The 26,978-nt window shown below is 44.5% G+C and overlaps 1 long non-coding RNA gene across 1 annotated transcript in view; it reads right to left on the bottom strand.

Moving 5' to 3' along the window:
• Positions 1 to 2,939: 2,939 nt before the first annotated feature.
• The window catches only part of LOC138247378 (uncharacterized), a 269,559-nt gene continuing 245,520 nt past the window's right edge, over positions 2,940 to 26,978 (bottom strand). The window contains exon 3 of the long non-coding RNA XR_011194476.1: positions 2,940 to 2,972. This is a non-coding gene — a long non-coding RNA (uncharacterized lncRNA). The remainder of the gene's footprint in view (positions 2,973 to 26,978) is intronic.

Here is a 26,978-nt window from a genome sequence, read left to right as displayed (position 1 = left end):
TTGGCCTTCAACCTTACCCTTGAACTGGCCAAGCATAACCAGATGACCATGGTTACCACGTAATGCTTTTTGAGATTATTTTGAAGTTTAAAGTTAAAAAATTCATAACTTTAGTTCTACTGACTGATTTGTTGTCATTTTAGTGTAATTATATTTATTAAAATATACCCCTATTTCTGACTTGGTTTGGAGTTTTTTGTGTGCATTGTTTTCACTTTATTATTGTTTAAGTACTGCATAATAATTTACACATTGCCTCTAGGTTAAGCCTGTCTGCTTGAGATCCAAGCTACCAGAGGGTTAGGCATAAGTTTACTTAGTGACTTTTCTGGTTCTGGTTCATCCTGTCAAAGGTTGTGCTGATTATTTGATTGGGGGTTCACCGCTCTAAACTAATACCTAGGGGCATATTTATACTCAGTTTGCGCCGAATTTGCGTCGTTTTTTTCGACGCAAATTCGGCGCAAAACTAACGCCATATTTATACTTTGGCGTTAGACGCATCTAGCGCCAAAGTATGAGGAAAGAGCGTCATTTTTTTGCGTGAACGCCTTCCTTGCGTTAATGAGATGCAAGGTAGGCGTTCCCGTCCAAAAAAATGACTGCGACACAAATGCGTCGTATTTATACTCCCGGGCAAAAATCACGCCCGGGAGTAGGCGGGGCAAAAAACCCTGCATTTGCGCCTCTTTTTAACGCCTGGGTCAGGGCAGGCGTTAAGGGACCTGTGGGCTCAAAATGAGCCCACAGCTGCCCTCCCATGCCCCCAGGGACCCCCCCTGCCACCCTTGCCCACCCCAGGAGGACACCCAAGGATGGAGGGACCCATCCCAGGGACATTCAGGTAAGTTCAGGTAAGTATAAAAAAAAATATATATATATTTTTTTTGGCATAGGGGGGCCTGATTTGTGCCCCCCTACATGCCTCAATGCCCAATGACCATGCCCAGGGGGCATAAGTCCCCTGGGCATGGCCATTGGGCAAGGGGGCATGACTCCTGTCTTTACTAAGACAGGAGTCATGTAAATGGCGTCTGGGCGTCGTTAAAAATGGCGCAAATCGGGTGGAGGCGATTTTTTAGCGTCAACCTGACTTGCACCATTTTTAAGACGCCCTAACGCCATTTTCCCCAACGCCGGCGCTGCCTGGTGTACGTGGTTTTTTTCCACGCACACCAGGCAGCGCCGGTCTGCTAGCGCCGGCTAACGCCATTCAATAAATACGGCGCCCGCATGGCGCTTCAGAATGGCGTTAGCCGGCGCTAAACTTTTTGACGCTAAACTGCGTTAGCGCAGTTTAGCGTCAAAAAGTATAAATACGGGCCCTAATGTCTTACAGTAGTGTTCACTGGTAGGATTTAGCACTTGTGTGTCAGCAGTGCTACTCACTGATTTGTACAAAATCTAAAAATCCTTGTTATAATCTGACAGTAGAATCAATTTTCTTTTCAAATGTTCCTTTATTTTTAATTGGACATTATTTCTATTTTTCAAATTCAACTCCTGCCACATACCTTGCACATGTGATTCTTTTCAAGAATGGAAGGAGATCTCAGCAACATTGAAGGTTACAATGTGGCAGAGCTGAAGCAGTTGTGCACGGTGAGGGTGCTGAAGCTAGCAAAAGGTTCCAAGTAACCTGATTATCAGACAGCCCTCAGAATCTGGGAAGGGATCTGCATGTGGCAGTCTGCATCACAGGAAAATTAGGATTATGATTATGTAGAAGGGAAGGATAAAATAGAAATTGCCTCTAATTTAAACCTGGCTACTTTGTGCCACGCTACCAGAGAGTAAGATGCAGGCTTATTTGATGACTTTTGTGGTTCACCCTGAAACGAACTGTGATTATTATTTGAAGTGGATTCTCAACCCCACAGCATATATCCCCATTCTTTTACAGTGCCTGTCATTACAAACCTACCAGTTTGATGTAAGATATAGAAGGGACAAGGATCAGGGCTATACTGAATTTCTTCCAAGATATCTAGCTTCTCTAGAAGGGAAGGAACTAAGGGAGGAGAAAAGTCGGGTGAAGGGAATTATCTTATTCCATGTATGTCTTCTGAGAGCAAGAAGCCCCGAATGCTGTGAGACCTCTAAAGGGAGAAAACAAAAGTAAAGAAGAGGTCAATTACATAGAAAAAGGAAAATAAGGTAGTGAGACAGAAAGACGAATAAGAAAAGGAGGCAGACTCCCTTTTAGGGCCTTGAAGGACATCGAAGACCATGAGGAGAGTAACGACCCAGGAAACCATGGAGCAGAGTGGAGAATGGGGGAACCCTGAACACGCACATCAAGACTGTCTGGAGACCAGAGGTGGGGAGATGCACTAGAACAGGACAGGAAAAAGGTTCAGCAAGGTGAGCTTTTGAGGCCAAGTGCCACCTAGTCAGTCAGTGCACCAGACCTGCACTAGGTTTCACCCACCCTTCTGAGGAAACTTGGGGCCAGATGTACGAAAGGATTTTACCCATTCCGTGTCTATGGGAAAAAGCTTTCGTACATATGGCCCTTGGTTCACAAAGGTTGGTGAGCAAGTGCATAGTTGGTAACAGCAAGGGCCACAAGAGGTACAAGAGCAAGAGGTCTATAGGCAAAGGGGGAGAAAACACCTGCTAAGGGCCGTGGACCAGAAAGGTCAAAGAGATGTCACCAGAAATATGAAAACACCAATTGCGTTTCCCAAGAATAAAAAGCCACAAGGGATGATGAACTAAAAAAAAGAGGGAAAAGGGGAAGCCTTCTAAATTCATGAAAAAACAGAAGAAGGATCAATGGTTTACGGGGAGTGAGGAAGCTGTGGTGGGTACTTTTGAAACAACTTACCAAGAATGATTATAAGTTAAGAAATGAATCATAGAAAACAGAGTAAGGTAAAAAATAAGAGGCAGTAACTTACCTGACACCTGTTTTTTTAAATAATTCTAAGGGTGGGAGCAACCAAGCCCAGTTCCAGGATGAAGTATATCTGAAAGGATGAAGAGAATAAGCATAAGCAATCAGTTTTCAGCAGAGTATTTAAAAAATGTACCTTTACAGTTAAGAATAACAAATGTTATATTCATTTAATATTAGGTGTGGGATAGGTGTTAATTGTGCGTGGCATGATATTACATGCCATTATCACAACAAATTCATAATTTTAGCACAATACAGATGTAGCTGTTTTGATCACAATTACTACAAAATCAGCTTATGTGCTTGGAGAAGAGTTATATTAAAAATGTAGACATACAATGCATCGCTTGGAGGTTGGCTTATACAGCTGGAAGAAAAATAGAATAGATTGAATACATGATATTCATTAGGATAATCCAAATTATGATGGACACCACATCTTCAAAATATGGAAGAAATCAAAATGATTCACTTCACAATTTTATTCTGATACAGATAATATGAATTTAATTTAATTAAAGAATGCGTTATTGTTACGATTAAGACATTATAATACTTGTACTTGTGTTTCATTCTGGTAGTGGTTGTCCATGTAACATATATACAAATAACAGAACACATCATAAAAAATAATTATTAATGTTAGAAAGGTAAATTCTGGCATCTAATGTCCATGGATACATGATGAATGTTATATTACATGTGTTTACATCTGATGTGATGAACAGGCAAGTGAGGACTTTCGGGTTTACTTAGACATGAGGATATCTTTTCATGAATGTTAGGAAAGGCATCTTTTTCCATGATCACCCCACAGTTTTTAGTCTGATGCTTTTGTTTTTTCAAATCTGTTGCACAGGAGCACTGCTAACTAAGCCCCGGTGCATGTGCTGGTGCCCAAAGCTCTTCTCAGAAGCCTGGGACCAGGGCAATTAACGTTAGCGCCCTGAATACCAAGACTGGTAGTCTTACAACCATCTCATGACTCTTTAATCCACTACCAGACAATCCCCGCTCCTTTATCTAATGCATTTCTTTTTTCTCTCTTTGTGATGGTTTTCTGTCTTTCTCTTCCTCTGTTTTCCAATTTGTGTGCTTTTACTCTCTTGCTCTCAGTAAATATCTGATACTGGAAAAATGAGTGCCAATCCCAAAAATAAGTGCCAGTGGCTCCCATAGAATTACCTGCTAAAAGTAAGAATTGTTTAAAACAATTGTACTATTGGCTAATTCCTGATTGATATATTTAACTTACCTTTAGTTCCCTGGTATATGATACCTTGTGTACCTAGGCCCTGTAAGACAAATGTCACTTGTGGACTGCAGCAGTTATTGTGCCACCACTAAAGTAACTATGTAAAACATGATTTCAGGTCTGCCATTTCGACTGGTAAAATCACCCTTTTAATAGGCCTAAATATTCCTTTGTAAGTTGCCCTTAAGGTAGTCCCTAAACTGCCATAGGGCAGAGTGCATGGTATTCAAAAAGTAGGTCGTGTGTTGTTAAGTTGTACATGTCTTGACAGTGAAAAATCTCCAACATTGTTTTTGACTGTGACAAGCTGGCTTTCTCATAGTAAAAGCACTGGGTTCTAACACCTGCCATAGGGCAGAGTGCATGGTCCGCATGGTATTCAAAAGTTAGGGTGTGTGTTGTTAAGTTTTACATGTCTTGGCAGTGAAAAATCTCCAAAATTGTTTTTGACTGTGGCAAGCTGGCTTTCTCATAGTAAAAGCACTGGGTTCTAACACCTGATAATACATTACTTCAGTATGGGAATAGCAAGAACATTAGTTCAAGGACTCAAATCAATAGGAATTTAAAATCCAATCTAATAGTCAAGTCAAATTTTAAATTAGCATTTTAAAAATGCCACTTTTAGAAAGTTGGCATTTTCCCAGCCTCGAAGAGCCTTTTTAGTGTTAAACCCAAACTGTCACTTGGCAACCTGCTGGGAGGTATGAGTGGCTCCCAGGAATGAGAACAAAATGGCCTTGACAGGGAGGAGATGTGACCTTCTTCAGACAGGATGGCCTGGGGGATGTTCCCACCAACTACACAAGCTGCAAAGGGACATACCCTGTCAAAGGTAGCAGGCCTGCCCCTGCCGTTACCCAAGTAGCCAGAGTGATACCAATCCTAGTGGATGGAAGAACCAGTTCTAGAAGTAATTTTCAGGGGGAGTTTCTACTTACCCTAGTCACACCTCAGGGGTGTGCCCAAAGTTCTGACCAGGGAAGAAAGATTGTGCCATGTTTAATTTTGGCAAAGCAAGGCACTGTGAGACTGTTTATGACTAACTCGAAGAAGTGATGTCAAAGTGGGTAGGGTTACCCCTAGGAACCTATTCCCTATTGGGCAGGAGGTTTTTCCCATCGCTAAGCTGGCACCAGGCATAAAAGTGACATCCCTATATTCCATCTTCAGAACACCTATGCACTTGTGGAGACAGAAGTATTGCAATTCCTGCTTAATCTGTAGAGAGAGACACAGAGGGCTGGACCTGCTCCCACTTGCACCTAGGACTGAGAAGTGGGCTCCAATGGTCAGTTGGATGACCTCCTGTTAAACTATAGGGATACAAAAGCTGCAAGAAGCCCAGCCCACCTTCCTCAAAGGCCTAGCTGACTAGGTCTACCTGGACTTGCCCTGGACCTTGATGGTGGCTTCCACTGGTGTGAATCCTGACCCCCAAGTAGTGACCCTAAGGTCCTGGTACCCTTGTATAAGTGTCAGAGTATACTCCTCCTTCCTAACCCTAAACCCTGAGTCTTAGAAACATTTTTAAGGATTTTTATCAATATAAGCAGAGTTACCACCTGACCACCACCGAGCCGCAGCTGTCAATGTCAGAAAGCTGGTCGGACTCAACTTGTTGGTTTGCTCTGCTGATAGGATCCTGACTTCCAAAAAAGTTTTTAACTCAGTACATAGAGGACTTTACTGAGACCATCACTAAGAAGCACCCCACTGACAATAAAACCATCCTGGGCCTAATCTTCAGACCTTGCCCACTCAGAGTTTTCCCATATTCGACGTTGAGAGCTCAAACTTCCTACCAGAGCCAAGGCTCCCACCTGTGCTTCAGCCGACTGACATCAGTGAGCTCCTCTTCGGATTCAGCTGGCACCCCGGCCCGCTGATGACCCCGTCAATAACCCGGTATCTATATCCACTTTGCGCCCCTCACGGTTGACCTTAATTTTTCACTTTGTCCCGTCTAGTGAGAGATACCCATGTCTGGTGCTTTTTGCTTTTTGGTGCTAGGAACATCTGAAACAATGAAAAATCATATCTATGGTTCTGTACATTTGATGTTTGTAATTTTTATATCTATTTGTTGTGAGAAAGTAGCCTCTTTCTAGCCTTGTTACCCCCACTTTTGGCCTGTTTGTGAGTGTATGTCAGGGTGTTTGTCACTGTTTTCACTGTCTCACTGGGATCCTGATAGCCAGGCCCCAGTGCTCATAGTGAAAACACTATGTTTTCAGTATGGTTGTTATGTGTCACTGGGATCCTGCTGGTCAGGACCCCAGTGCTCATAGGTTTGTGGCCTATATGTATGTGTCACTGGGACCCTGTCACACAGGGCCCCAGTGCTCATAGGTGTGCATGTATGTGTTCCCTGTGTGGTGCCTAACTGTCTCACTGAGGCTCTGCTAACCAGAACCTCAGTGGTTATGCTCTCTCATTACTTTTTAAATTGTCACTAACAGGCTAGTGACCAATTTTACCAATTTACATTGGCTTACTGGAACACCCTTATAATTCCCTAGTATATGGTACTGAGGTACCCAGGGTATTGGGGTTCCAGGAGATCCCTATGGGCTGCAGCATTTCTTTTGCCACCCATAGGGAGCTCTGACAATTCTTACACAGGCCTGCCACTGCAGCCTGAGTGAAATAACGTCCACGTTATTTCACAGCCATTTTACACTGCACTTAAGTAACTTATAAGTCACCTATATGTCTAACCTTTACCTGGTAAAGGTTAGGTGCAAAGTTACTTAGTGTGAGGGCACCCTGGCACTAGCCAAGGTGCCCCCACATTGTTCAGAGCCAATTCCATGAACTTTGTGAGTGCGGGGACACCATTACACGCGTGCACTACATATAGGTCACTACCTATATGTAGCTTCACCATGGTAACTCCGAATATGGCCATGTAACATGTCTATGATCATGGAATTGCCCCCTCTATGCCATCCTGGCATTATTGGTACAATTCCATGATCCCAGTGGTCTGTAGCACAGACCCTGGTACTGCCAAACTGCCCTTCCTGGGGTTTCACTGCAGCTGCTGCTGCTGCCAACCCCTCAGACAGGCATCTGCCCTCCTGGGGTCCAGCCAGGCCTGGCCCAGGATGGCAGAACAAAGAACTTCCTCTGAGAGAGGGTGTGACACCCTCTCCCTTTGGAAAATGGTGTGAAGGCAGGGGAGGAGTAGCCTCCCCCAGCCTCTGGAAATGCTTTCTTGGGCACAGATGTGCCCAATTCTGCATAAGCCAGTCTACACCGGTTCAGGGACCCCTTAGCCCCTGCTCTGGCGCGAAACTGGACAAAGGAAAGGGGAGTGACCACTCCCCTGACCTGCACCTCCCCTGGGAGGTGTCCAGAGCTCCTCCAGTGTGCTCCAGACCTCTGCCATCTTGGAAACAGAGGTGCTGCTGGCACACTGGACTGCTCTGAGTGGCCAGTGCCACCAGGTGACGTCAGAGACTCCTTGTGATAGGCTCCTTCAGGTGTTAGTAGCCTTTCCTCTCTCCTAGGTAGCCAAACCCTCTTTTCTGGCTATTTAGGGTCTCTGTCTCTGGGGAAACTTCAGATAACGAATGCATGAGCTCAGCCGAGTTCCTCTGCATCTCCCTCTTCACCTTCTGATAAGGAATCGACCGCTGACCGCGCTGGAAGCCTGCAAACCTGCAACATAGTAGCAAAGACGACTACTGCAACTCTGTAACGCTGATCCTGCCGCCTTCTCGACTGTTTTCCTGCTTGTGCATGCTGTGGGGGTAGTCTGCCTCCTCTCTGCACCAGAAGCTCCGAAGAAATCTCCCGTGGGTCGACGGAATCTTCCCCCTGCAACCGCAGGCACTAAAAAGCTGCATTACCGGTCCCTTGGGTCTCCTCTCAGCACGACGAGCGAGGTCCCTCGAATCCAGCGACACCGTCCAAGTGACCCCCACAGTCCAGTGACTCTTCAGCCCAAGTTTGGTGAAGGTAAGTCCTTGCCTCACCTCGCTGGGCTGCATTGCTGGGAACCGCGACTTTGCAAGCTACTCCGGCCCCTGTGCACTTCCGGCGGAAATCCTTCGTGCACAGCCAAGCCTGGGTCCACGGCACTCTAACCTGCATTGCACGACTTTCTAAGTTGGTCTCCGGCGACGTGGGACTCCTTTGTGCAACTTCGGCAAGCACCGTTTCACGCATCCTCGTAGTGCCTGTTTCTGGCCCTTCTCCGGGTGCTACCTGCTTCAGTGAGGGCTCTTTGTCTTGCTCGACGTCCCCTCTCTCTGCAGGTCCAATTTGCGACCTCCTGGTCCCTCCTGGGCCCCAGCAGCGTCCAAAAACGCCAAACGCACGATTTGCGTGTAGCAAGGCTTGTTGGCGTCCATCCGGCGGGAAAACACTTCTGCACGACTCTCCAAGGCGTGGGGGATCCATCCTCCAAAGGGGAAGTCTCTAGCCCTTGTCGTTCCTGCAGTATTCACAGTTCTTCAGCCTAGTAAGAGCTTCTTTGCACCAACCGCTGGCATTTCTTGGGCATCTGCCCATCTCCGAGTTGCTTGTGACTTTTGGACTTGGTCCCCTTGTTCCACAGGTACCCTCAGTCAGGAATCCATCGTTGTTGCATTGCTGATTTGTGTTTTCCTTGCATTTTCCCTCTAACACGACTATTTTGTCCTTAGGGGAACTTTGGTGCACTTTGCACTCACTTTTCAGGGTCTTGGGGAGGGTTATTTTGCTAACTCTCACTATTTTCTAATAGTCCCAGCGACCCTCTACAAGGTCACATAGGGTTGGGGTCCATTCGTGGTTCGCATTCCACTTCTGGAGTATATGGTTTGTGTTGCCCCTATCCCTATGTTTCCCCATTGCATCCTATTGTAACTATACATTGTTTGCACTGTTTTCTAAGACTATACTGCATATTTTTGCTATTGTGTATATATATCTTGTGTATATTTCCTATCCTCTCACTGAGGGTACACTCTAAGATACTTTGGCATATTGTCATAAAAATAAAGTACCTTTATTTTTAGTATAACTGTGTATTGTGTTTTCTTATGATATTGTGCATATGACACTAAGTGGTACTGTAGTAGCTTCACACGTCTCCTAGTTCAGCCTAAGCTGCTCTGCTAAGCTACCATTATCTATCAGCCTAAGCTGCTAGACACCCTATACACTAATAAGGGATAGCTGGGCCTGGTGCAAGTACCCCTTGGTACTCACTACAAGCCAGTCCAGCCTCCTACATTTGTTCATTAAAATGTACTTTATTTTTTATAAAAAAAGAGTGGGATTTTTATTGTGTTGTGTTTCTCACGTTTTAACTGTTTTGGTACTGATATTTGGTACACATTTCTCCTAAATTATTCCTGCCTGCTCTGTGCTACAGCTAACGAGAGGTGTGTTCTGGAATAAAAATGATGAAGAACTAACGGACCTAGAAAGGAATATGCCATTATTACTTGAATGGTACTCCCATCCATTTCAACAAATAATCCACATTCTCATCATAAAGGATGCACAGTTTTTAGAACTCTAATGTTTTCTTTAAAGCTTGTAATAGCTACTCATACCAAGGGTGAAAATAATGTTTTTTGACATGAGGAATTGTGGGTATTGTGGCAGTCTGGCAATGCACGGACGTGTGTCGCAGGGTAACAATTAACACATATTTGGACTTTTGCAAAGTTTTTTCTTGGATATATTGTTTAGAAGCATCCATTCGCATTCATTACAGCTGTTTTATGTTTTTATGTTATTTTATACACATTTAAAATCCAAACATGGTAAATTGTGTTTGCATTTGCATTTGGTTATGAAAAGCAGCTCCAAGGGGATCCACAACCACGTGGGGATACATTCCCATGGCTTCCACAATTGGTGCATCTTATTTCTGTTGATTGTGGTTTGGGGTAGTTATGGCTCTTTATAGTTCGTTTCCTCTATTGCAGGTGGGGAGTACCATAAACCTGCCAGCGGATGATCGATTCTAAATAGGGCAGACAGAGCTGGGGTACTTTGTTGTCTATCTGCTAATTTTCCATCAACCAAAAGTTGACAGAGGATAAAGAGTCTGGAAGATGCAATGGACACAAGACAGATTTTCTACTAGCAATGCCCCAGTGTCAAGTAAGGCAGACAGTAATTTATGGCAGAAGACAGAACATCTGACAATTTTGGATTGTTCCCCTACATCCGCCAAACTCTAAATTAGGCCCATAATCATTTCTCACCCACCGAGGGCAGCACCATGGAGTTTTGTGTGACAGATCCCTGATGAATCCAGATTCACGGACATTGACTCATGTCAGTTATCTGAGTCTGGTAGTCAACCTTGACATATCAACTGGCCCATTCATACCTGGAGCTAAATAACTATGGAATGGGTTTTTGGGGAAGAACAGTAACCAAAGATTAAGATATATTTCAGCCTTTCTTCTGTCACTTTTGTTCTATTTAGAGGACCCTAATATGAGTGCCATGGGGATGTCCCTGTTAAATCCTCATCCCCTACGTTATTGTAAATTTGGTACAACTGTGGGGAGGGCGGAGTAGCAGAGATTACCAATGGGACTCTGACGGTCCCCTTAGTAATGAGAAATTTAAACTGCGACTGTTAATTGCGGCAATTGTTAATTCCGGCCATGGTCCTCTGTATTCCTCATTACACCCCAGTATTTCAGCAGCCCAAAGCTGGAGAAATGCGCAATAATCTACAGATTTACTACGGATCTTGTAATCCTGATGAAGCTGGTAACTACTACCAACAGTCCCACCAGGATTACCATAGCACATTTATTCAGCTACCTTCTATGTGGCACAAAGCCTTCTGAGAGTCCTGGCCTTGCTGTCACTTTGGATCCAAGCTGCACCTCACCAGATTCTCAGACTTGTTGTGGTTTCCTGTATAGTCATTCTGAAGGGACAGCTCGCAAGCAGTTAGGGATGGACGGTTCCATTTCAATGAGGCCAAGATGAGCTAAAATTATGGAATGGAATGGTACATGGGTGAGTTTCCATCGGCAATTCCCACTGATCGATTCAAGTAATTATCACTGTAATATTTACTAACTACACAAAGTTCGAATACTTAACAGGCACACCATGGAAATAACACTAACAGTTGTCTGTCATGATCTGTGTTTGGTCTTACACTGTTGAACACGTCCATGCTTGCATAATCACTACTAAGAAAGTACTAACTATTACTAAATTACTAACCAACGCTAAGAGCACGTCCAATTTGACCTATTATATCTTCTTTTCACTGCCATTCTCAGCTGATAATAACTCCAAGACCATGACACAATATATTATTGGCCCACGTGAACTCTGAGATTCAGCTCTGCATTCTCTGATTAACAGTGTTTTCTGGAATCTGATCAGGCACAGAAGAGCATTACCTGGAATGCATGTGACCCTAAATAAGAGGTTAATTCTTTCCACCAATGTGGCCGACATCCCACTTAAGGAACATCAGGAGAGAATTGATGTGTTTGATAATATGAAAGTACATGCTATTCTTTCGCACCTCCGAACTCATAAATAGGCTGTCAAGCCAGGTACGTGTTCTGCACAGAGCAAATTAATATGTTCTCGCAGGGAACAGGGGATCATGTTGCACAATACCTTTTTATTTTTATGATTGAAGCCACGTGAACATGACACAACATAACACACTTCCAACCTTTATATTCTTTTATTTAAAAAAAAAACATTTACCTGTTTGCATTGGTCGGCACGCATATCCACGGCTGGCACCGCAGGAGGGCAGTGCAATGGAAGGGACAGTCTGACACTTGGGCCCAGATTTATCAAAGGCTTGTGTTGCCCTTGGGTCATGCAAGGCTCAGCCACCTTGTGTGGATCTGTGGGGCATAGTAAGTCTGGAGTAACGCATGGCAAAGCAAGTTGCTGCCTTGAAGATGTTCCATGGATGGAGCATAGGTGTTCCAACGCATCCGCCCATATTTTTGGCCACATTCCCAGGTTTACTAAGACTTGTAAATCTGAGAATGCGTCAAAATGCTATGTCTTCCCAGATGAGGCGTAACGAGTAGAAATATGTTTATTTCTCCTCGTTATTTCCTCTTTCTACATGAACTGCATTTTGCAGCAGAGGTATAAAGAAGGAAATGCTTCTGGGGATTGTTTTTGTGCAGGAAGATGTCTCTGCCTGCAAAAAAACAATCATGGCTGTCAAGCAGGCAGCCTTGCGCAATGGCGTTGGCAGCCACAAGTACGCTAGTGCAGAGAGAGAGAGAGCAGAAATGCGCCATATGTTAGTACTAAAGGTGCATTCCTGTTGACTTCATTTGACATAGCCAGAACGTTGCCTTATGGCATTACGCTGCATCAAATGCTAATAAATCTGGGCATAGGTAGTTGAAGTACTGTGTGGAAAGGGAGGCATGAGACATCTGACCTTGCCTCCTTTTGTCACTCATTTTACCTTCCTCTTCTGTCACCCATCAGTGCCTTGAAGCCTTAAGGCATTCTCAACTCTGTCACACTGCGATAAAGTAGCTAGCGAAACATATATTCAGACCCACAGCCACTCAATCCAGTATTACTGGAGGCATGTTTCAGAAGAGACGACATGTAGGGGTTGGAGGCGCAGGGGAGGTTGGGAGGTTGTTATTCGTAAAATAAATCCCAGTCCAGGCCGAGTGGAAAGTCTTTCAATTAGGGTAACTGTCCTGGAGACCTAAAGGTTATGGATTGATAATAATATCGGAAATCAGAACAAATATTTGAGTGATATGTTCCATGTCAATTCTTCAATAAGGTTTAGAAATGGGAGGAACCGGCAGTCTAATTTTAGAAGATTCAGTTTTTTCATAAAAACACATAAAGCTTTCGTTGTATTTTTGTTTATTATTTTCAGTTTAGCTGTCACAGGGCTAATATTTCGGCTAATGGAATAGTAATAGGTATAATTCAGTTTTAAACGAATTACTTAGGCATTCCCGGATGCTTCATGGGAGCTCGACTGTATTAAATGCGGGGACAGTACCGTTTTTGCTAAATGCCGACGTTCACAGTGTATAAATAGGAATGGGTTCGGAAATAGTGACATTTTGCAATGATTTTAAAAACCTTAGTTCTCGCTATTGTTTTACAGTGTTTTTTGATTTATTGGGCAAAATCCTCATGATCCATTAATACTCAGGTTCACTCATTAGCTGGGTGAAGTATGACTAAATCGTTCCATTAAAAGAAAAGGAGTTTAGTCTAGCTCTGATTACTTATCTCCTGGTGCAGAGCACATCTCAAAATAATGGTCTGTGATGTTAACCAACATGACATACATTGGTGGTCTCTGGCCAGTTCTCGATGGGCAAGAGTCCACAATACCAAACAGCTTAAGAACTGGCACTCTTGGTTGCCCGAGTGAAGGACATGGTGATTATATTTACTGAAGTGGGCTCCCTGGGATGATCTGTGGATGCTTACATCGCATCTACATGTATATGTTAACATAGAGGGCTGAAGTCTGACAGGGACGTGTTACAAAATGCCAACTGAAGCAACACAACATGTAATGTTCCATATAATTGCTGGACACATTGTCCTGCAATGATTTTATTGACAGGGATGAAAGAGAGACATTTAAATATACGTGGACATAAACCAAACTTTTGCACAGACACAAATCCCCACTCCACCCCAACCCTCGACCACCCAACAAACTGCACACCTGCAACCATGTAGTGTTGTTTCCCGTCTTCCCCCAGCCCCTGGGCGGCCACACAAACAAATCTCATCTTCTATCAAAGAATTTGCCATGGGGGCCAGTTGTAGAATAATCCCTTTATAGTCTTCCTATCCCTGCCAAATCTTAAGTTTTTGAGGGCACCCCCTTGCCAGATATACCACAACCTCGAGACCCATGCATGGATCCAATCCCAGGGATTTCCACACCTTTCCACGCCCTGGCAATGTCCCTTTATACCAGGGTCAGGCCCGTGAACAGGAGTGTCTTTTTATATCTGGTGCTACCAAGGCCTTCAGCCATGTGCAGGAGAGCTAGCTTTGGGTCCGAAGGTATTGTCCAAGAGAGTACTCTGCCAAGGCAGGAGGTCACTCCCTCCCAAAATCTGTTCAGGGCTGTACACTCCCATATTGTATGAAGAAAAGTACCCTCTGGTGTGTGGCAGCACAGGCAGAGTGGAGATTCTATGACCCACATGTGCCACAGGCGATCCCTTGAGTAATATGCTCTATGGAAGTATTTCAAATGTATGAGTCGCAGACGCGCTGAAATGGCAGCCTCCCCAGGTGACCGCAGGGCCTTGTGCCAGATATCATCATCTAGGGTCCCAAGGACAGTTTCCCAAGCAATTCTGAGGGCAGATAGTGTGTGCGGGCTGTTCAAGGCCAGGGAGCTGAATAGTTTGGTTATTTTGTGGTTCCCCCGGTTCGCCATAATGAGTTTGCTTTCAAGAGGATTAAAGTCAAGGAGGGTCTCAAGGTTGTTAATGTAGGACGTAATGGCATGATGGAGTTGCAGGAGCGGTGAAACTGACTTTGATGGAGCAAGGCAATAGTCTTGTTGAAGTTCCTGAAAGGACCTTGGAACAGTGTCATTCATTATGTCACCTAAAGTGTAGATGCCTATGCTGTCCCATTTCTCAAATCCCTTCAGGTGGGCCACCTGCCGCAGCACTGAGCCATGCCATAATGGTGTCATACCAGTGAGCTTTCCCCACCATACCATTCTACACAGGGACTCCCTCCATATGTTCAACACCACCCGTGTCAATGACGGAAAGACAGCAGACTTCTCCCATAAAGGTGATCGAGCAAAGGAACAGCATCCATTGCCCACTTTTCTACAGCATATGCTTGGTCTCTGTGGTAGTCCCATCACCATTCATTAACAATGATTAAATGAGAAGCAGAGTAGTAGGAGGACATGTTGGCCACTGCAAGGTCTCCATTGTAAGGGGATTGATAGCATTTGGTCAAGGCAATGCATGTTGTCCCCCTGTTCCAGAGAAATCTAGTAAGGATTGTATTGCTTTGCCTGAACCATGCCCTGGACACAGGGTGTGCATCATTTTCTAATTAATAAAGTAGTCGGTGCAAGTAAACCATTTTGAAAATGGTGGAATGGCCAGGCAGTGTAAACGGTAAAAGTGACCAAGTCCACAACTCTTCCCCCATCCGAGTCAGGGATGGTTCCAAGTTTTTTGACCAGGCTAACTCTGCATCAGTGTTACAAACACCCCCAAATGCCTGAAGCCATCAGTCACTGTCCTTAGATGTGGGGCCCAGTTTACATGTCCTGGTTACCCATTCCCAGAAAAACTATTGATTTAGAAGTCTTGATGTACAGACAGGACGTCTCACCAAATATTTGCATTATCTGTAAAATGATAGGTCTTGTAACCTTGGGGTCAGTGATGAAGAGGAGAAGGTCATCCACATAGAGGGCAATTCTGTCAGAGCCCTCCGGACTGCATTCAAACTCCTTCACCTGGGCATTCATCCTAACCCAAATGGTCAGGGGCTCAATAACCAGGGCAAATATTAGAGGGCTAAGTTGACATGCCCTGGCTGAATTGTGAATGAGGTATTATAATTTTTTTATTGGTTTGATTTTACTTGATATAGATTGATTCTAGACTTATGATTGTTAATGATATGTAGCCTGCTCTTTATGTCCATGAATTTATATATTGTGTTTTTAGCAAGCAGTGGGTCCTTTTATTACCTTGATGGTACATTTATGAAATGTGCTATAATCTTACACTGGGGTGAATTCACCTGACTTCTGCTTAATATGGATTAATTTGATGCTTGTAACTGTCCTAGATCTGTAGTCTGGTTTCTATTTTCATTAATTTCTATTTTTAGTTTTTTGGCTTTTTGGATGCTTCACTTGAGGTGAGGTTACATTTATAAAATGTGATATATGCTTACCCACATGGGCGATGTAATGATTGCACTATCCTATTAACTATGATATGATGTAGCAAACTAAATGGATATATATTATTTCTAGCAATCGATAATCATTGCTATATTACTTGAAACTTTATTTACCATTTGTTTTTTGCTTTATTTTGCCTTTCTTGATGAACTATTTGACACAGTTCAATATGATTACATTATCATGTCCCTGAGGAGTATGTTCTCTATGTTCATGAAACCACACATATTTGTTTTCACACAGTGGTGGGGCACATTGATTACAGAATGGAGTTCTTGCCAAAACGCCTTATTGTGATTGTGTACATAAACAACATTGCTGATAAAAGCCCTGCCAAGTACCCACATCAGGTGTTAGTCTAATGCATTTCAGTGTGGTGATCCGCATTATCGCGCCTTAGCAGTCAAGCATTGAAGACTGCTATAATGCACTATACTGTAGCTACAGTTGCAGCGCGCTGTGCGCACTGCTCCCAGTAGGCTTTGTGGCTCAGCTGCTAAGGCTCAGCCTGCATAGTGCTACATTGTAAACCTCTCCAGACGGCCCATTCCTGCAATGACTATACAATACAACAATCGGTTATTTGTTAGGAAAATGTTGGCCGCAGTTTTATTAAAGAGTTGGTTTACAGCATGCCCGCCCTGCTTTTATGAGGGCCATAAATCATTATGTCACATCATTGTTATGAGTGATTAAAAGTTGCTATAAATGCTATATGTCCCCTGAGGTTAGAACACCCTGGGTTTGTGATTCACATTGATACATTTTTGTCATACATCGCTTTGTATCTTTACAATCTAACACTTGATGATACATTTCCTGTTACATGCCGCTCACTCCTTTGCTTTCAATCAGTCTTGCGTTTTGGTCCCTTGCCGTTATTCCTTTTTTTAGTAGGAGGGTACTCGTTTCCCTTTAGGCTTAACTCGCTACCTTGTTTAGTCCTTGTGTCCAGCTCTCCGGCGGAACCGAGCTGCGAGTGCGTGTTACCGAGTACCTCCCCTGGCTGCCTTACCCTGCCTTGAGGCATCCCAAGGTAGGTAGCCCTGCGACCCCGCTGTGTTGGGTGTGGCCTTTGTAGTTCTTTATCTCTCCTTTCACCACTGTCACTTATCTTTTACCCCAGCCTGCGACGCTCTGGGTGCCAGGTGTTAGGTGTGAGTGGGTGGGTGTCCTTCTTTCCTTTGCTGCCCGGCCGCCCTTGATACGTATTGGGTGTTTTGTGCCGGGCAGCTGCTTTTAAAACCCCACTTTCTGCCCTTGGAGCATTTGGGGATTTTAAAAAAATGCCTGCACCCCATTGGGCCCTTAACCCTTCTTTGCCCCTCCTTTCTGTTTCCTCCCGGTGCCCCACTTGCGATAGGGTCGGAAAAGGTGGGGGCGGGGTGCTTGCTTCTGTGGGGGCACTTCCGTTCCCCCGCCATCCTTTTGTTTTGCACGCTGCATCCGGCGCGTTTTTGCTGGGGCCACGGCGTGGTTTCCGCTCCGGACCCCTGAGCTCCCTATGGTCGCGGGCCTTTGCCCAAACACTATGCACCTGACTCCAGCACAGTATTAACAATTCCAATCACTGACGCCAGGACTGTTGGAGTGTCAGTGCCCACAGAAAGTAATTTGTGAGACACATGATGAATAATAAGTCACTGCAACGTAGAAAGTTATTTGTGAGACACATGATGAATAATAGATGGGTCCGTCAGCTGTTGTTGCCTTCTGCTGCGGTGTGAGTGGGAGGGCCGCCGCAGCAGTTCTCAAAGTTTTGGCTGCTGCTGCACAGTGCAGCTGCTGGGCAAATGGCAGTGCAGTTCTCCACTGTCACCACAGGTGGTGGTATTCCCATGACACCTTGATTGGCGGCTTCCTGCTCGTTCTGTAACTGGGCTGTCACCGGAGGACCTGTCCCCAGGCAGCAGCAGCAGCTGAGGCAGTGTGTGTGCAGCTGAAAGCTCAGAGCTGAGCCAAAATTGCTGTGGTAGTCAGTCAGTCCACAGCATGAATCAATGCGGCCACAGGGCCCACCAATTGCCACGCCATCAGCTTGCTTGCTGGCCTCCGAAAGATTTAAGTGTGCCTGACTCAGAGTCTGGCATATAGTAGTTACTAACTTGCTATGGCTGCTAAAATGTTCTTAATTCTGAGTTGCCTGCCATGCCCGTATATGTTTCCCTCGTCTTCATTGCTTGATTTTGCTTGCGAGAAAGTGTCACTCATAGTCATCGAAATGTCACACATAATTTCACTGAAATTATGAAAATGACATGCATAGCAATCTCAAACTGTGTTAGCTATATGATATAGCAACCCTGCTGGTTCATTTTTCGGGACAAAGGAGCGAGATTGATGTGTGTGTATGTCTGTGTATGTGTGTGTGTGTGTGTGTGTAACGCACACAGACACACATTTGCTTAAAATGTTTAAATCATACTTTTTGTATATATAGCTTTGTATTTCTATGTATTTCTATATATATTATTTATATATATATATATATATATATAAACAAAGGTTAAAGTAACGTGATAGTTAGGTGTGATGAATAGATCTGGTTTTGTTTTAAAAAAAATCTTTAGAAATTCACTGACAAATCCAAAGGTTAAGGTAACATTATAGTTAGGTGAATTTTGCACTAAAAAAGCACAAAAAATCTCCAGTTATAGTTAGCAGCGCTAACTATAACTTGCGCCCCAGCAATGCATTGCATGTGACCTAACATGTGACATAGCTCACGACATATTCTATGACATCATTTATGACATTAGTAATGATGTCGCAAATGACATCATTGATGACACCACAGATCTTTTTATCACACCTAATCAAAACCTTACTTTAACCTTTGTTTTTCTTCAGTGAATTTCTAGGATCTTTAAATGTAAGGTAATATTTATCCAACACCCCGGCTGTGTGTGGCAGGGGTTTGGCATGATGACCTGTGGCCAACCCACCAAATGCAGCCAACACCACGCTGCGCATGGCCTCATGGCTGGGCCTGCTGCATACTGTCTGGCCAACTCCCGTAAAGGCAGCCAACCTCACATTACCATATGTAATGGCCTTTTATTTTATTTTATTTTATCCGCTGGCCCCCCCTCCCCGAAGCTCAGTATGGCTGGGGACTCCATTCCAGAGGCATTTTTCATATTAAAGGGGAGGGGAGCCAAATGGCCTCCCTCCCTGAGTCTTATTAGGCCCCCTGTGGCCAACCACCACCGGGCACAGCCAAAGGCTGTGCGTGGCAGTAATAATTAATGTATAGTAATGAAAATTACTTTGGGTTAAAAAGACTATAGAAACTGCAAGGGGGGGCACCGCCTCCCCAGGACTTTATCAAAGTAATGGAGGGGGGCTGTGTGGACCCCACTCCTGTTTCGGGTGTAGCCCTGGGGACCACCCTCTCCTCGGGACGTACTTGATTGTTTTGGAGAGAGACCCTGTGGTATGGCCAAATCATACAAAGGGAGAGGACGCCATGTGGCCCTCTTCCTGGGACATTTTGGGCCAGGGGACCTCCACCTCCCAGGGGCTGGCCGTTAGAACAAAGAAAGGGAGGCCCCTCCTGCAGCCACTAATGGCCCTGGGGAATGCCACTCCCAAGGGCCAGCTCCTGCTATCTCCCGAGGTGCCTGCAAAGGGGAGCAGGAAAGCTTGGAGCAGAGTTTTCATCTGTTTCATCTGTTTTCCTGCCTGCTGTTAAGTGGGCAGGGAAACAGATGAAAGGATTGGTCCCACACACAGGAAGCTGCTTATTTAGCAGCTCCCTGTATGCAGGAGCAATGCTGACTCCCAGAGGAGGCGGGCAGCCGGCAGGGACCTCGTGCATTGAGGCTCATCGTGGTCCTCAACGAAGGACCACATCTGCACCAAAGAGGCACTTACTACATATATTTAAGAGGAAGTACCCTTATTTGGTGGTGATTCAACTCTTGTAGTCTGGTCTTTTTCTCCACACCAGGATGAATGCTAAAAGTATGATGAGGCTCAAGAAACACTTTAATTGCCAAAATTAAGGGCACAAAAGGTCACTGGAGACATCACCTTGGGATCCCTTATGCAGCTGTAGAGTGCAATATGCACTATACATTTACCCAATATAGTGCTTACTAATTAGCCAGTAGAAAGGCGTACAATTGGGTAGATATTCTGTGCAAAACTGTGGCCTCTCATTGGATAATTAAGCAGGTCAGGATGCCTTCTGGCACTGATGCGCAATTCACAGAAATTGTACCTGAACCCTCCCCTCCAAGGTGCCTAGGTGGGGTCGGCCATAGGGCCTCGCTGCAGGCTCAAGGCTTTGTGTTGCACGGGGCTAGATGCATTTAGGGGGTTATTTGAGGGCTGTGCTTGGTGTGGGGTTGGATGCCTATGGGGGGGGGGGGTTGGCTGCAGGGCCTGCCCACAGGCTGGCACTGTGGACAACTCCTGCCATGCACAGCCAAACGTCTGTGCATGGTATGGGGTTAGAAGCATGTAGGGTTGGCCACAGGGCCTGACCTGCAGCCAACCCCAACTGTGCAAGGTTGAATGCAGTGCATGGCACAAGGTTGGATGCCTAGGTAAGGATGGCCACAGGACCTGACTACAAGCCAGGCCCTGTGGTCAACCCCTGTTCTGCACAGCCAAAGGCTGTATGTGGCATGGGGTTGGATGCCTCCGGGGGGTTGCAGGCCAAGCCCTGATGCTTAGTCCCTCCATGAACAGCCAAAGGCCGCCCGTGGCCCAGGTTAGATGGATGCTGGGGTTAGGACACTGAGCTAAATAAAACAGAAATTCGCTAAAAAACAAAGGTTACGGGGACGTTGTAGTTAGGAATTTAGCATTTAAAAAACCCTAGGAATTCACTTACAAAACAAAAGGCTACAGGGACATTATAGTTAGTTTCTGAATTTACACACACAAAATCATAGAAATTCAGCTGTTATAGTTAGAATTATTTCAAGTAACTATAACTCATGCCCTAAGGTAACTATAACTCGCACCCTCGCAAAGCACTGTGAATTTCCCCTCATATTACAACATTGATGACATCTTCTATGACATCATTGATATTACTGTAAATGTATTGAGAAAACTGTGCATGGGGATGTTGCAAGTTTTAGTTACCTTAGGGAACCAGTTTCAATGGTTTTATGTGAGTAAATTCAGATCCTAACTTTGACATTCCTGTAACCTTTAGTTTTTTTCACTGAAAACATAATATATATACATATCTGTCTTAATGTATGTATGTGTATATATACACACACACACACAAAGTCAGACTTGAGCATTTTAAGCAAGCAATGCTGACAAGGTGCAATGTCTGTTTTTAAATGGCACTTCCAGGCACAGTGAACAGCTGTGACTGTGGGGCCATGGGCAAACAGAGTTGGGCACGGGCCACATCTGGCTTCCCTCTAACGGGGCTAGGGCTTTGTTTACTCCATCCTGTGCCTGTCTTTCTCTCAAGGGATGCCCAGGAAACATGGAGCTGGGCACGGTCTCCATTCAGCTCCCCTCTAGAGAGGCTAGTGCTTTATTGACTCCATCCTGTGCCTGTCTATCTCCCAAGGGAGGCCCAGGAAAAATAGAACTGGGTATGGGCCCCATCGAGAAGAGAGGCTAGAGCTTTATTGTCTCCATCATCTGCCTGTCTATTTCGCTGCTTGAGAGACTACAGTGATTAGATCATTGCATCCATCACAGCACACATGGTTAAGGTGGAGGAGCTCCATGGTCGCTTCCAGACACAATCTATGTGCATCTTTGATGCTCAAAGTGACTATTTGACATACTGGTTAACCTAAGTTAATGGTGCCTAAGAGGTGCCAGCCTTTGACGCTGCAAATAATTGTGGTTTTACATATATCTACTCATTTGCAGAAAGTTATAACCTAGACGCTATTTTCAACATGTAAATGGAGATGGATTTGATTCATGTCAGCAGGTAACGAGCAGTCGCACTGATCCCCAGATACTGCTGTACAATCATTACATGGGCTGGTGACCCCTGTTTATGGTCTGCTGGCTGCATGCTTGGTTGTTACCGGTCTATATGGGACACTGAAGGGGAGAAAAGGTGGAAGGTGTCTTTTGTGGCTTCCCAAAGGTACCCCCTTCTATCCCACTCTTTCAACAAGACCAGGCACAACTTGAATGATGACTGCTGACAAAACTCCCCCAGGGGCAGCGCTTAAAATTATTGAAAATGTGGCTTAGAGAAAAGACCTTCTTACCTTTTGTCCAAAAATAATAAAACGCGATTTCCTTTATTTGTAAAACATAGTAGATTTTTATAAAGGACTAATAGGCAATTTTATTATTAACCTTCTTGCGTTTACTACACCCTGCACTCACCCTTTCACGCAATTTGCATCATCCTATGTTCTCCCTTATGTAAACTCTCCTCTGGCTCCCCCTGTTCTGTATTGCAGTGTGTGCTGCCCGTTACGCCTGGTGCTCTGCTCTGCCCCTACACCCAAGAGGTTAACCCTGCACCCTCCCCTTATACATTGTGAGTCCAGTTGCATTGTGTACTTAGCCTCATACTATGTGCTTCCCCCTCCAAGGTGAACTCACCACACGTAGCCTGAATTTCCCTCTTTGGACGTCGCCTTGAATCCTGCACATCCTCGTTGCCTTCTGCATTACCTCATTGAACCCTTGACCCCTGATCTGTTCACAGGATGCCAGATAAGTTGCTTTGATAAATCTTCCACTTGTTACTTGTGTATCAAAAGTATATTTTTTATTGATTTTCAAGTTTGGGAGATCCTAGGCAGAGCATTGCCAATCTGCTGATTGGTTCCACTGCTTTTTTTGTAGTTTGTCAATTGCATATTGGGTCGTTATGTGTTGTACTGTACACTGCGGAGAAACCTCAAGCTTTTGGATCGAGAACACAAAGTGGGTGGTGCAAGGAAGGGTTGAGCCACGGGGGTGGGGCCAGAATCAATGACTGTCAACCTATGAACTGTCAGTATATATGTCATACTTTTACAAGTACTGCCATTAAGGAAATTGCGAACATGTAAAAATGTGATAGTGATCCACTTGAGCCCTTCTTTTTCGTCCCAAAAAGGCTGAATTTTAAGCTAGCTTTGGAGACAACAACTGTTGTAGACACCTACAAGTATCTATGAAATCTCATAGAATGCTGGAGAGATAGGTCAGATGGTAAATGTACTGTCTGAACGACATCTGAGTAATTTAGATGTTTAGGTTAGATGTTTGAATCATCATATAATACTTTAGTAGGTTAGTGTGCCTGGTGCGGAGGTCTGTGCGTAACTGCTGGTCACAGGTTTATATTTTGTGTAAGACTGAGGTGTGGGATAATGGGTTTATTAAAGAATTTCTTGTGTAACCATTATATTACAAGTCTGAATCTGGGTAAAATAGCCTACCTGCTAGTAACAATGATCAGTCATTGTTCTAACACTCATGAAATGCATTTGAGATTAGTAGTAATACGTACTAGTTAATAAATGTCGAAAAGCAATTCAGACTACATTGAGTGGCCTTTATAAGTAGGTGATATCAGTGTCATTACAGACACAAAGACCTTCGATACACACCTACACCTCCACATTTTCTATACATTTTCATACCTCAGATTAGGGGTCAGGTTGTTTTACACCATCTTAACCAATCCAGGACTAAGCAACATTTATAGATAATTTAGGGGTTTATTTATCAGAGGCTTGTGCCACCAGAGAATCACATTTTCTGATGCTCCGGCGGCGCAAACCTCTCAACCATATCTATGAGGCCACACAATTGCCTCATAGATATGGAGTAAAACAAAGCAGAGCAAGTTGCAGCATTACCTTACTGTGTGTCATGGAGGCTTTCCATGGGCATTGCAGTGGGTTTTCCCACACAACACCTATGGATTTGAATGCTGCCCCAGATTTACTTAAATCATGTAAACCTGTGGAGTGCCAAAACCTCATGCCTCTCTTGTTTTTTCCTCTTTCCATGTGTGCTGCATTCTGCAGCACACACATGAAGAGGAAAATGTCTCTCTGGATTGTTTTTGTGCAGGAAGGTGCACCTTCCTTCATAAAAACAATCCTGCATGCAACTCAGACACCTTTGCACCATGGTACAAGGATGCCTGCGTGGGCGCGAGGCAGCCAATTGTGGTCCAGCTCGGGGGAAAGGACAGGAATGCACCTTATTGCATAAATACAGTGCATTTCTATCCATTCACATTGGCATAGGGTAGCGCAGCAAAAATGACTTGCGGTGCTGCCTTACGCCAATTCCCCATGAAAAGTAACACCCTAAAAGTTTATTGGCTTCCATTTAAATGGATAGGCCCCCAGTGTGTTTATTGTTCCAGACTTGGTTAGAGGCACACCGTCACATTTCCCTCTGTTGATGCTGTCGAAAAAGTGGGAGATCAGGTTTTGGGAGATGTGTGAGGAATACCTCAGAATTAGACAATGTTAGAAGGAAATCGTCTGCAGAGAGCAGTACTTTGAGCTCACTTGCTGGAGTCAACATATCATGAATGTCAGGGTGGTTCCTGATGGTTATCGCCAGTGGTTCAAGGGCAACAATAAAGAGTAAGTGGGCAGCCTGTGCCACTATAGATTGTGAATGGTTGAGATGCATACATTTACAGGATACCACTGCAGTGGGGTTGTTGTGTAGCCTCCTCACTTTGGTGAGGAATCCTCAGCCCAGTCCCATAGCTTCTAGTGATCCAAACAGGTAGCCCCACTCCTCCTGATCGAAAGCATTCTCAGCATCAACTACGACTACTAGCTTTTCATCCCAATTATTTCATACCTGCCAAAATGCATGTACAAGTGTGTGCAGGTGTAAGGCAGAGGCTTGAAGCGGGATGAATCCCACCTGATCTGGGTGAGTCAGGGAGGGTAGGAGGCCCGTCGACCCGTTGCCAAGGATTTTTGCCAGAATCTAGAGATCGCATCGAACAGTGAGGTCGGTCTATAGCGTGCACAGCTGAGGGGGTTCTTGTTTGTTTTTAGAATCATCACTATTCTACCCTTGATAGCCTCTGGCAGCGGGGAGAAAGCATCTTGGATCTCATTTAACATTTTAGAAAGTATGAGCACTAGCGAGATTTTGTTAATCCAATGCAATTCAGCTGATTACCGTCTACCCGGTGAGCCTCGGAGGAGGGGAGGGCATCAACTACCTGCCCTATTTCGTCCCCGGTGATGCAATCTTATAATGGGGCCGCTGCTTCCAGAGTAAGTCTGGACACCATGATCTTAGAGAGAAACTCTGTTTCCGACTGAATATTCTCGGGCTTTTAGATGTGTAAAGCTGAACATAAAACTCAAAAGACTTGTACAATATCTGTACAGTGCTGTGATAATGATCACAGCCACTTTTAAATGACGAAGGAGCTTTATTAGAACACCCATACATCACGCAAAGAGCAGTACATCTGAAACAACGTAGAACGTACATTAAAGCTAAGCATACAATGACCAATGGCATTAATGAAAACAAACTCGTTAGTCTGACTACTGTAACTACACCTAACTACCATAGAATGTAAACAATTAAACAATCTACATTCCACACTTATCAATAGGAATAGTTTTAACTACTAAAAGGGTGGCAGAGGTCATTCCTAAGGGCTACTATCCTGCTGTCATAATTAGTAAACTAGTAATCTTCATGCATTTTCTCCCCCATGTCGTAGTGTTTTTGTTTAAGGCTAAATAGCGATTTTTCTGCTTGAGAGGTGAGTGATTAATTGTGCTGAATTTTCTTAGTAAGCCAGTTTTGAATGTAACTTGGGAGTTGTTGGAAATGGCCCTTTTTGCAGGGTTATCCCCAAACTTTTGCCTTCTTCCTCCTATTTTTTCAGGTCTGTTTTTTCTGGTTTATTGTCTCTGTGCACTTTACCACTGCTAATCAGTGCTAAAGTGCAACTGCTCCCTGTATAAATTGTACTGTTGAGGGGTTTATCCATGATTGACATATTTGATTTACTAGTAAGTCCCTAGTAAAGTGCATTAGAGGTGCCTAGGGCCTGTAAATCAAATACTACTAGTGGCCATGCAGCATTGGTTGTGCCACCCATATTAATAGCCCTGTAAACATGGCTCATACCTGCCACTGCAGTGTCTGTGTGTGCAGTTTTAAACTGCTAATTCGACCTAGCAAGTGTACCCACTTGCCAGGCCCAAACCTTCCCTTTTGGTACATGTAAGGCACCCCTAAGGTAGTCCCTAGGTAGCCCCAGGGGCAGGGTGCAGTGTATTTAAAAGGTAGGACATGTACTGGTGTGTTTTACATATCCTAACAGTGGAAGCCTACCAAATTCGGTTTTCAGTGTTGCAAAGCCTAGCTCCCTCATAGGTTAACATGGGGGCTGCCTTTAAATAACTTTAAAGCACAGATTCACTTTGAGGGCAGGTAGAAATTTGGAGTTTGGGGTCTCTGAACTCACAATTTCAAAATACATCTTTTAGTGAAGTTGTTTTTTAGATTATGAGTTTGAAAATGCCTCTTTTAGAAAGTAGGCATCTTCTTGCTTAAACCATGCTGTGACTCTGCCTGTTTGTGGATTCCCTGTCTGGGTCAGTTTGACAGTTGGGTTGTTTAAATCTCTCCTCTAGACAGTGACACAAAGGGAGCTGGGGTGTTGCCTGCATATCCTGATGAGCCATCTGAGCAAGAGTGGAGGGAGGAGTGGTCACTTATACCTGAAAGGACTGTGCCTGCCCTCACACAAAGCAGTCTCCAACCCCCTGGTGTTTGTCTGGGGCCTAGCCTGGACAAAGAAGGATCTTGCAAACACTTGAAACTTTGCTTTGAAGCAGTTGAGTCTAGACAGCAACCAGCAGCCTGCAGGTGTGGATGTGTCAAGTATAGGGGCAGGGGCTCTAAAGTACACTCTATGTGTTACCATTCGGCTTCTCAGCCGTAGGTTAACC

Source organism: Pleurodeles waltl, chromosome 7 (assembly GCF_031143425.1).
Source record: "Pleurodeles waltl isolate 20211129_DDA chromosome 7, aPleWal1.hap1.20221129, whole genome shotgun sequence".
NCBI classification, from domain to species: Eukaryota; Metazoa; Chordata; class Amphibia; order Caudata; family Salamandridae; genus Pleurodeles; species Pleurodeles waltl.
This window is presented reverse-complemented; position numbering and strand designations above follow the sequence as displayed.